This window comes from Scomber japonicus, chromosome 4, assembly GCF_027409825.1.
Source record: "Scomber japonicus isolate fScoJap1 chromosome 4, fScoJap1.pri, whole genome shotgun sequence".
Taxonomy (NCBI): domain Eukaryota; kingdom Metazoa; phylum Chordata; class Actinopteri; order Scombriformes; family Scombridae; genus Scomber; species Scomber japonicus.
The window spans coordinates 31,524,337-31,534,908 of NC_070581.1; the positions used below are offsets into that span (position 1 = coordinate 31,524,337).

The following is a 10,572-nucleotide window of genomic DNA, read 5'->3' on the forward strand; positions in this document are numbered from 1 at the left end:
ATGAACATCATACTGCATTGAAGAAGGCTTTAAACTAGCGATTGAGACCATAAACACATTTTGAAAACGTTTACTGAGGTTAGAAATCAAGTGAGAAGTTGGTGAATTCTCCATTGACTTGTATAGAGACGGTCGCCCCCTGGTGGCCTTTTGATAGAATGCAGCTCTAAGTTACTTCCTGGTTGGCCTCATTTCAGAGGACCAGAACTCCCCATCTGGTCCATGCCCATGGATTTGTAAACCGTGCCCTCAAATTAGTAAATCATTTTTAAATAGTATAATTGTAATAGAGTTTAATTGGTGGATGAGTGTAGGAGACAATAGTTTGAGTCTCGTCCACATTAAACAAACAATGTTATTAATTATTTAGTTTACTACTTTTAACCACAACCTTATCCATACTGATCCATACAGTAGTGTTATAGGTGTTGTAGTTGTTATATACTGTACTGTACTTTTAATGAGAACAAAGCATCTAAACGTGCTCTGAAGCTACAGCATGTTTCATCTCTACGTGACCACATCTGAGCAGTGATTACGTTCCTCGTGTACAAACAGGAATCTAAAGTTCTTCACTAACTCATTATAAAGATCACAGCACGTGTGTGTTGATCAAAGATCCAATTAGTACACTGGAGAAGACAAATGCTCAAGGCAACTGAAACTACTGAATATATACTGTATGAAAGTCTTAGAGATAACATATTACGAGACATCTCCGGAGTGGATAAATATTAGTCTAAATGAGGCTGGATGCGTTTCAACGTGGCAACAAGATTGATTATTTTGGCCTGAAGAACAGCAGGCCGAGCCAACTCCAGTCAGACTTCATTTTATTTTGATCAGGCGTGTGTGTGTGTGTGTGTGTGTGTGTGTGTGTGTGTGTGAAGGAAGGAAGGGAGGAAGGAAGGAAAGATGGAAGGAAAGAAGGAAGGGAGGAAGAAGGAAGGAAAGGAGGAAGGAAGGAAGGGAGGATGGAGGAAGGAAAGAAGGAGACGGAAGGAAGGAAAGAAGGACAGAGGAAAGAGGGAGGGAGGGAGAGAGGAAAGGAGGAAGGTAGGGGGGAGGAAAGAAGGAAGGAGGGATGGAGGAAGGAAAGAAGGACAGAGGAAAGAGGGAGAGAGGGAGAAAGGAAAAGAGGAAGGAAGGAAGGAAAGATGGGAGGCAAGAAGAAGGAAGGAAAGGAGGGAGGAAGGAAGGAAGGAAAGATGGAAGGAAGGAAGGAGGAAGGAAAGGAGGAAGGAAGGAAGGAAGGGAGGAAGAAGGAAGTAAAGGAGGAAGGAAGGGAGGAAAGAAGGAAGGAAGGAATGAAAGTGTGTGTGTGTGTGTGTGTGTGTGTGTGTGTGTGTGTGTGTGTGTGTGTGTGTGTGTGTGTGTGTGTGTGTGTGTGTGTGTGTGTGTGTGTGTGTGTGTGTGTGTGTGTGTGTGTGTGTGTGTGTGAAGGAAGGAAGGAAGGAAAGATGGAAGGAAGGAAGGAAGGAAGGGAGGATGGAGGAAGGAAAGAAGGAGACGGAAGGAAGGAAAGAAGGACAGAGGAAAGAGGGAGGGAGGGAGAGAGGAAAGGAGGAAGGTAGGGGGGAGGAAAGAAGGAAGGAGGGATGGAGGAAGGAAGGAAGGAAGGGAGGAAGAAGGAAGTAAAGGAGGAAGGAAGGGAGGAAAGAAGGAAGGAAGGAATGAAAGTTTGCAGGATGGCTAAGATGCTACAACATGTAAATAAGATAACACTGGAGCTTCCTGGAGTTGCATTTCTGCTTTCTGTTTCAAGTCCAAAAAATGGTCGATGCTTTCTGTTTCTCAGGGACTCGCAGCATCGTGTAACATATATGTAACACTCCCTTTGAACATTTTTTTTTATTGCATTTAGAAAGAGTATGAAGCTGAGGGTTGAATTTGATTTCAACCCTCCAACAAACTACAGTATCAGTAAGACGGAAAACAAGTCGATCCCCAAACTGCTGAGCTAAAAGGGAATTAGTTAATGTAATTAATTACTGAGTTTTAATTGTCATCCCTTAAACTACCCATGACTTTATTTAAAATACTTAATTTATTGCCATCATTTCATTTTATGCATCTTGCACGTGTAATATGAGCTACATCATTATGACCTTTTTTTTTTGGTCAATATAAGTGATGTGATTAGTGATACAACATAACAGTTAATTAATATAGTAATTAAATTAAATTAACCCTTTATTGGGCAAATAATTATATTTGGTAACTTCTGTAAATATCCCAAAATATCCTTCCTTTCTTCCTTCCTTCCTTCCTTCCTTTCCTTCCTCCCTTCCTTCTTTCCTCCGTCCTTTCTTCCTTTCCTTCCTCCCTCCCTCCTTACTTCCCTTCCTTCCTTCCTTTCCTTCCTCCCTGCCTTCTTTCTTCCCTTCCTCTTTTCTTTTCTCCCTCCCTCGTTCATTATTACCTCCGTCCTTCCTTCCTTTCCTTCCTTCCATCTGTCCTTCCTCCCTCCCTCCTTCTCTCCTCCCTTCCTTCTTTCCTTCCTCCGTCCTTCCTTCCTTTCCTTCCTTCCATCTGTTCTTCCTCCCTCCCTCCTTCTCTCCTCCCTTCCTTCTTTCCTTCCTCCATCCCCCTTTCTTCTTCCTTCCTTCCTTCCTTCTTTCTTCCCTTCTTCCCTTCCTCTCTCCTTCTCTCTTTCTTTCCTCCCCCTACCTTCCTTCCTTCCTTCCTTCTTTCCTCCGTCCTTCCTTCCTTTCCTTCCTCCCTCCTTTCCTTCCTTCCCTTCCTTCCTTCCTTCCTTCCTTCCATCCTTCCCTCATTCCTTCCTTCCTCTCAATGAGTGTCCTATAAAGGGTTAAACCCAATAGCAATATTTACAGCACTGATTTAAATTGTATAAACAATATATTGTCATTTTAAATTCATAGAAAAGATAATAACATTATTCATTACTAAAAAAAATGAATGCTTTACTTTAACAGATTACAAAGTGAAGCATACTGCCTAACACTGGAGGATTTACATGTCAACAAAAAATGAAAAAAAAAAGTATAACATAATTAACGTAACCTGGAAAAAAATGAATGAACACTATTTGTAATGTGAGTCAAAAGGTGCCCACGATGAGAAATAGTAGTAATCTTTATTTATACTGGAAATCACTGAGGTCAACCCTCATTTACAAAGACATAGAGTCAATAATAAAGACAGAAAAAAGAAAACAACAAGGAAAGGAGGAAGAAGGAAGGAAAGGAGGGAGGGAGGAAGTATTGAAGGGAGGAAGGAGGGAGGAAGGAAAGGAAGGAGGGAGGAAGAAAGAAGGAAAGGAGGAAGGGAGGAAAGATGGAAGGAAGGAAGAAGGAAGGAAAGGAGGAAGAAAGGAAGGAAGGAAGGAAAGATGGAAGGGAGGAAGAAAGAAAGAAAGGAGGGAGGCAGGAAGGAAAGATGGAAGGGAGGAAGAAGGAAGGAAAGGAGGAAGAAAGAAGGAAAGGAGGAAGGAAGGAAAGATGGAAAGATGGAAGGAAGGAAGGAAGGAAGGAAAGATGGAAGGGAGGAAGAAGGAAGGAAAGGAGGAAGGAAGGAAGAAGGAAGGAAAGGAGGAAGAAAGAAGGAAAGGAGGAAGGAAGGAAAGATGGAAGGAAGGAAAGGAGGAAGGAAGGAAAGATGGAAGGAAAGAAGGAAGGGAGGAAGAAGGAAGGAAAGAAGGAAGGAAGGAAGGAAAGGAGGAAGAAGAAAGGAAAGGAGGAAGAAGGGAGGAAGGAATGATGGAAGGGAGGAATGAAAGGAAGGAAGGACGGAGGAAAGAAGGAAGGAAGGAAGGATGGAAGGGAGAAAGAAAGAAAGGAGGGAGGAAGGAAGGAAGGAAAGATGGAAGGGAGGAAGGAAAGGAGGAAGAAGGAAGGAAAGGAGGAAGAAGGGAGGAAGGAATGATGGAAGGGAGGAAGGAAAGGAAGGAAGGATGGAGGAAAGAAGGAAGGAAGGAAGGATGGAGGCAGGAAGAAGGAAGGAAAGGAGGGAGGCAGGAAGGAAAGATGGAAGGGAGGAAGAAGGAAGGAAAGGAGGAAGAAAGAAGGAAAGGAGGAAGGAAGGAAGAAGGAAGGAAAGGAGGAAGGAAGGAAGGAAGGAAGGAAGGAAAGATGGAAGGAAGGAAGGAAGGGAGGAAAGAAGGAAGGAAGGAATGAAAGATGGAAGGAAGAAGGAAGGAAGGAAAGGAGGAAGGAAGTTGACTGAATCACATCTGGTGTTCTTAGCTGAAAAAGATCACATGTAAAGTGTGGGTCAGTCACTTCCTGTTTGGCTCGGAGCCCTGGCTGCTGCAGGTTTGCACAAGGGGCATGACCTTTGACCTTTATCACATCTTATCCTCTCACCATCTGCCCCGGCTCTCTCTCTCCTGTGTATACCGTCCAATAAAGTCGAGATGCCATGGAAACGAGAAAAAAAAAAAAAAAAAAAAATCCCCTTGATGCTCCGGTTAAGTGCACAGTGTCGTATATGAGGGAGAAGTGAGAGCTCGGTGTCACAGCCTGGTTTCCTCCTTTCTTTCTTTCTTTCTTCCTCCCTTCCATCCTTCCTTCCTTCTTTCCTCTGTCCTTCCTTACTTTCCTTCCTCCCTTCCATCATTCCTTCCTCCATTCCTTCCTTCCTTCTTCCTCCCTTCCATCTTTCCTTCCTTCCTCCTTTCTTCCTTCCTTCCTCCTTTCTTCCTTCCTTCCATCTTTCCATCCTTCCTTCCTCCATCCCTCCTTCCTTCTTTCCTCCCCCTACCTTCCTCCTTCCTTCTTTTCTCTGTCCTTCTTTCTTCCTCCTTTCCATCTTCCTTCCTTCCTCCCTTCCATCCTTCCTCCGTCCTTTCCTTCTTTCTTCCTCCCTTCCATCTTCCCTTCCTCCATCCTTCCTTCCTTCCTTCTTTCCTCCCTCCATCTTTCCTTCCTTTCTTCCTTCTTTCCTCCCTTCCTTCCTTCTTCCCTCCTTCCTTCTTTCCTCCCCCTACCTTCCTCCTTCCTTCTTTTCTCTGTCCTTCTTTCTTCCTCCCTCCCTTCCATCCTCCTTCCCTTCCTTCCTTCCTCCCTTCCATCCTTCCTCCGTCCTTTCCTTCTTTCTTCCTCCCTTCCATCTTCCCTTCCTCCATCCTTCCTTCCTTCCTTCCTTCTTTCCTCCCTCCATCTTTCCTCCCTTCTTCCCTCCCTTCCTTCCTTCTTCCTCCCTTCCATCTTTCCTTCCTTCCATGTGAGAGCTCGGTGTCACGGCCTGGTTTCCTCCCTCGGTAGGTTTCCTCCTCGTGAAGCAGGTGAGACTTCAGTTCAACACTAGAGAATTAAATCTGCCTCCTTTGAAACTACATTTAGACAGAAGAATAAAAAAAACTCACCTTTAATCCTACAGAGGGAAGGAAAAGCCCCTCTGAAGCTTCGACTACCAGACATAAAAAAAAAAGACAAAACCAAACAGTGACATAATATATAAATCTACTTTTTTTTCTCCCACTTATTTTTTTTAAAATTGATTTTAAGATTAATACATAGAAACAAGGTATAGGACGTTTTCTTCACAAACATCTAGACACCAAAAAACCAAGAATAGATTAGAAAAAAAAGAATAATAATAAAATAAAATAAAATAAAATAATAATAATAATAATAATAATGAAATAAAATGAATAAAAATAATAATAGTAAAATAAATAAAAATAAAATAGAATAAATAAAAATAAAAATAATAGAATAAATAATAATAAAATAAAATAAAATAAATAATAATAACAATAATAAAATAAAATAAATAAAAAATAATAATAGTAAAATAAATAAAAATAAAATAAGATAAAATAAATACAAATAATAAAAATAAATAAATAAATGAAAGGAAGAGACAGACAAAAAAAAAGAAAAGAAAAAGTGAATAGACAACAAAAACAAACTAACACCAAAAAAATACCCACACAATGTCAAACAGACAGAAAGCAAATACAGAATATCTCATCAGGAGTCAATTATCTCTCTCAAGTATTGTGAATAAATCATAACCAATTAAAAATGACTGTGCCCAATTATTTTAAACCATGATAATAATCTACGACATAATCTCTATCAAAGGAGTATAAATGTTGCCAGATTTAAAACAGTAAGGCAACCCTGAGTCCTGCAAAATGTGGATTCCTTCTATAGTTTTGAAGCCAGTTGTAATTCAGGTGTTTTTCAGACAGTGTTCAGTCCTCCTCTGACCACGAGGCACATTCAGTGTTTTCTTCTGTGGCACAGGAAGTGATAAGCATCCTTGTCGACACACACGCTGCTCTGCTATTCCCTCAGCACTCTGTCTCCTGTGCATGGGCACGCATGACTAATTACTGCTGCAGTACCACACTCAGCCTATAGGTGGCAGGTCTGTCATGTAAAATGTGTGTGGAGAGGGAAGCACATGCTGGTTTCATGCTCTTTCTCTGGTTTCTCTCTTTTTCTCTCTTTCTCTCTCTCTCTCTCTTTCTCTTTCTCTCTCTCTCTGTATCTCTTTCTCTCTCTGTCTCTCTCTCTGTCTCTTTCTCTCTCTCTCACTCTCTCTCTCTTTCTCTCTATATATATCTCTCTGTCTCTCTCCCTCTATCTCTCTCTCTCTCTCTGTCTCTCTCTTTCTCTTTTTCTCTTTCTCTCTCTCTCTCTGTCTCTCTCTTTCTCTTTTTTTCTCTCTTTCTCTTTTTCTCTCTCTCTGTCTCTCTCTCTCTCTGTGTCTCTCTCTCTCTCTCTCTCTCTCTCTCACACACACACACACACACACACACACACACACACACACACAGCAGCAGCTTCATCAGTATGTATAGTGGCTGCTGTGTGTGTTTAAACATTAGTATATGTGTGTGTGTGTGTGTGTGTGTGTGTGTTTAAACATTAGTATATGTGTGTGTGTGTGTGTGTGTGTGTGTGTGTTTAAACATTAGTATATGTGTGTGTGATCCAGAGTAAATGTCAGAGAGCTGAAGAAATGAAACCTCAGCGTGGTGAAACAATCCCGTCTGCCGCCTCAAGTGTGTGTGACAGCTTCATGTTTGTCTAAGAAAGATATTAATACAACATCTCCAGCCTCCATCCTGCAGACACACACTCCTCTTTTTATTTAATATATATATATATATATATATATATATATATATATATATATATATATATATATATATATATATATACATACTGTGTGAATATTAAAGATGCACTGAGAGGATTATTCTCATTAGACATCACAGCTGCTGTGTGTTTTAGGAGCTGGTTGATGTTCTTTTTTTTAATTAAACCTCCTGTTGTCCTCGAGTCAAGGAAGGAAGGGAGGAAGGAGGAAGGAAAGGTAGGAAGGGAGGAAGAAGGAAGGAAAGGAAAGAAGGAAGGAAAGAAAGGAGGGAGGGACGAAGGAAGGAAAGGAGGGAGGGACGAAGGAAGGAAGGAAAGGAGGAAGAAGGAAAGAAAGGAGGGAAAGGAGGAAGGGAGGAAGAAGGAAGGAAAGGAAAGAAGGAAGGAAAGGAGGGAGGGAGGGAAGAAGGAAGGAAAGGAAAGAAGGAAGGAAAGAAAGGAGGGAGGGAAGAAGGAAGGAAAGGAAAGAAGGAAGGAAAGAAAGGAGGGAGGGAAGAAGTAAGGAAAGGAAAGAAGGAAGGAAAGAAAGGAGGGAGGGACGAAGGAAGGAAAGGAGGATGAAGGAAGGAGGGAAGGAAAGAAAGAAGGGAAAGGAGGAAGGGAGGAAGAAGGAAGGAAAGGAGGAAGGACAGAAGGAAGGAAGAAAGGGGGATGGAGGAAGGAAAGAAGGAAAGGAGGAAAGAGAGAAGGAGTGAGGAAGGACAGACGGAAGGAAGGAAGGGAGGAAAGAAGGAAGGAAAGGTAGGAAGGGAGGAAGAAGGAGGGAGGGACGAAGGAAGGAAAGGAGGAAGAAGGAAAGAAAGGAGGTAAAGGAGGAAGGGAGGAAGAAGGAAGGAAAGGAAAGGAAAGAAGGAAGGAAAGGAGGGAGGGAATAAAGAAGGAAGGAGAGAGAAAAGGAAAAGAGGAAGGGAGGAAAGAAGAAAGGTAATGGGGAGGAGGGTTAGGGTTAAGGAGGGAGGGAGGAAGGAAGGACAGAAGGAAGGAAGAAAGGGGGATGGAGGAAGGAAAGAAGGAAGGGAGGAAAGAGAGAAGGAGTGAGGAAGGACAGACGGAAGGAAGGAAGGGAGGAAAGAAGGAACAGTCAAAACAGACGGGGGTCAATTTGACCCGGGAGGACGACAGGAAGGTTAAGAGCAGTTATGTTGATTTCTGTGATTAACTCTCCTACCTGAGATTTATATGAATGAATGAATGAATGATTTTATTTGTATGACTCATCTCTCAAATTAACTAACACCAAACCAACATTTATTATTACTATTAATATTATTATTATTAACCTTTATTTTACCTTGGAAAGACCATTGAGACCATTGAGGAGGGGTCTTCATGTACAGTGGTGTCCAGACACAACTACACACAAAACAATATTAGTTAGGAAAATAAAATAAAATACAATAATAAATAAATAAATAAGATTACAGTGAAGTTAAAAACATTTGCAGTCAGTTAAATAAGGTCTGAGATCAAAATTAAAAATAATATAAATAAAAATAAATAAATACAAAATAATAATAATAATAAAATAAAATAAATGAAAATAATAATAGAGTAAAATAAATAAAAATAATAATAGTAAAATAAATAGAAATTAAATTAAATTATTATTAATAATAATAATAAATTAAACAAATAATAATAATAATAATAAATTAAATAAATAAAAAGGAAGAGCAAAAAAAAAAGAAAAAGTGAATAGACAACAATAAATAAATAAGATTACAGTGAAGTTAAAAACATTTGCAGTCAGTTAAATCAGGTGTGAGATGAGCTCTAGTGGCTTTAAAGAATCACATTTATAGACCTTTTGCATAATGACACAGACAACAGCTTTGTATTGTGTATTGCATAAATGTATTTAATTGTGAATTATGACAAATTTGTTATTTTCAGACGTTGGTAAAGAAGCTGACTTTGGCGAGTTCATGTGTGCAAAAAAGTTTCTCCTCTTGACGACCCTGTCATGTGACGCATCTCTTCCATCTTTTATTGGACCTATATAGTCTTATTGATCGAGTTCATTTTTTATCCCAATGCAACAAACACGTCAACATTAATATTTATCTCTGATGTGTTTCTATCTCTTCATCAGCTATATTACGTTCTGTTACTTCTATTAATTTTCTCCTGTGTGTGTGTGTGTGTGTGTAAATAGCTTTTTGTTCACCTGGTCGTTGAAAGTGTAACCAGCTGATCAACATGCACAAGCAGAAATGACTTTAAGGGTAATGCAATTCATGCTGGTATACAGTCAGATAATAAACATGATCATAGTTCTAACATGTGAAGTGAAAGTATGTTTACATGCTGCCTGGAAGTTAAAAGCTGGGACTTCTACTTCATGTGAATTCTTTGTATGTTTGTTAGTTAGCTCTATTTCCTCCTCGTCTGATGGTTCATTGTTGCCGAGGTTGTTCTGAGGGTTGTTGGCTCGCAAATTTTGCATCAGATTTTCGCTTGAAAATGTGTGGATGTATTTGAGAAGTTGGCATTGTGAGTAAAAGATGGAAAAAAAGAAGTAAAATCCTAAAATCCTTCTATTACTGCTTGTTTCTGTTAGCTTCCGTTAGCTTCCTGAGGCGGCTTGTTTCAGACAGAGGCTGAACTCTGGCGTCTGCATAAAGAGCCAATATAAGATAAATATGGACATTTTTTTAAACTGTAAATCATGCAAAGAATACACACATATATATATATATATATATATATATATATATATATATATATATATATATATATATATATATATATATATATATATATATATATATATATTTAGACCTGAACGTGCGTGTATGATACTTCCTGTTTAAGGGTGGAGTCTTTAGATTTATTTTAATTACCAAATTAAAAGTATTTGAATATTGGGATTATTCTGCCTGACTGATTTTAGTATTGTGGGTAATAATTAAATCAGCTGGGAGCTCTGATGGTAGATAAAAGAGAGGAGGATGGATGGATGATAGATAGATAGATGGATGGATGGATAGATGGAAAAAACGAGCAGAAATCAGGTATTGGATCTTCATTTCAGTCTTAAATGGATTTAGTCAGTAGCAGACTACAGTATATATACGGTACACAACAGTAGCTTCTCTCTCTCTCTCTCTCTCCCTCTCTCTCTCTCTCCCTCTCTCTCCCTCTGTGATGTCAGCACCCATAGCCCCGCCCCTAGCCCCCCCCACCCTGGTTTTGCTACAGAGAGTCTTGAGGGTCCTGCTGTGTGCTCTCACTCCCTCCCTGTATATACAGCAGGATATATATATATATAAATATATATTAACCATATTCAAAACAAACAAAATTAAAGCAATTAAATAAAAAATAAAAAGAAGCGAATGAACAAACAATTGAAGCAAACAGCGACAGCAGGACAGATAAGAGTGTGGGAACGCGGCTGGCGGTCGACATTCATGTTTGTAATCTTGAAGAAGTGAAGGTAAGAAGGCGTTTCCTGCTCCTTTTTTTATTCCTTTATTTATTATAGAGTCAT

General features: G+C 39.8%; 1 protein-coding gene across 1 annotated transcript in view; it reads left to right on the forward strand.

Annotated features, from left to right (window-relative positions):
• LOC128356774 (nucleolar protein 4-like) overlaps positions 1 to 10,572 on the forward strand; it is a 158,160-nt gene that overhangs the window by 7,958 nt on the left and 139,630 nt on the right. The window lies entirely within an intron of this gene.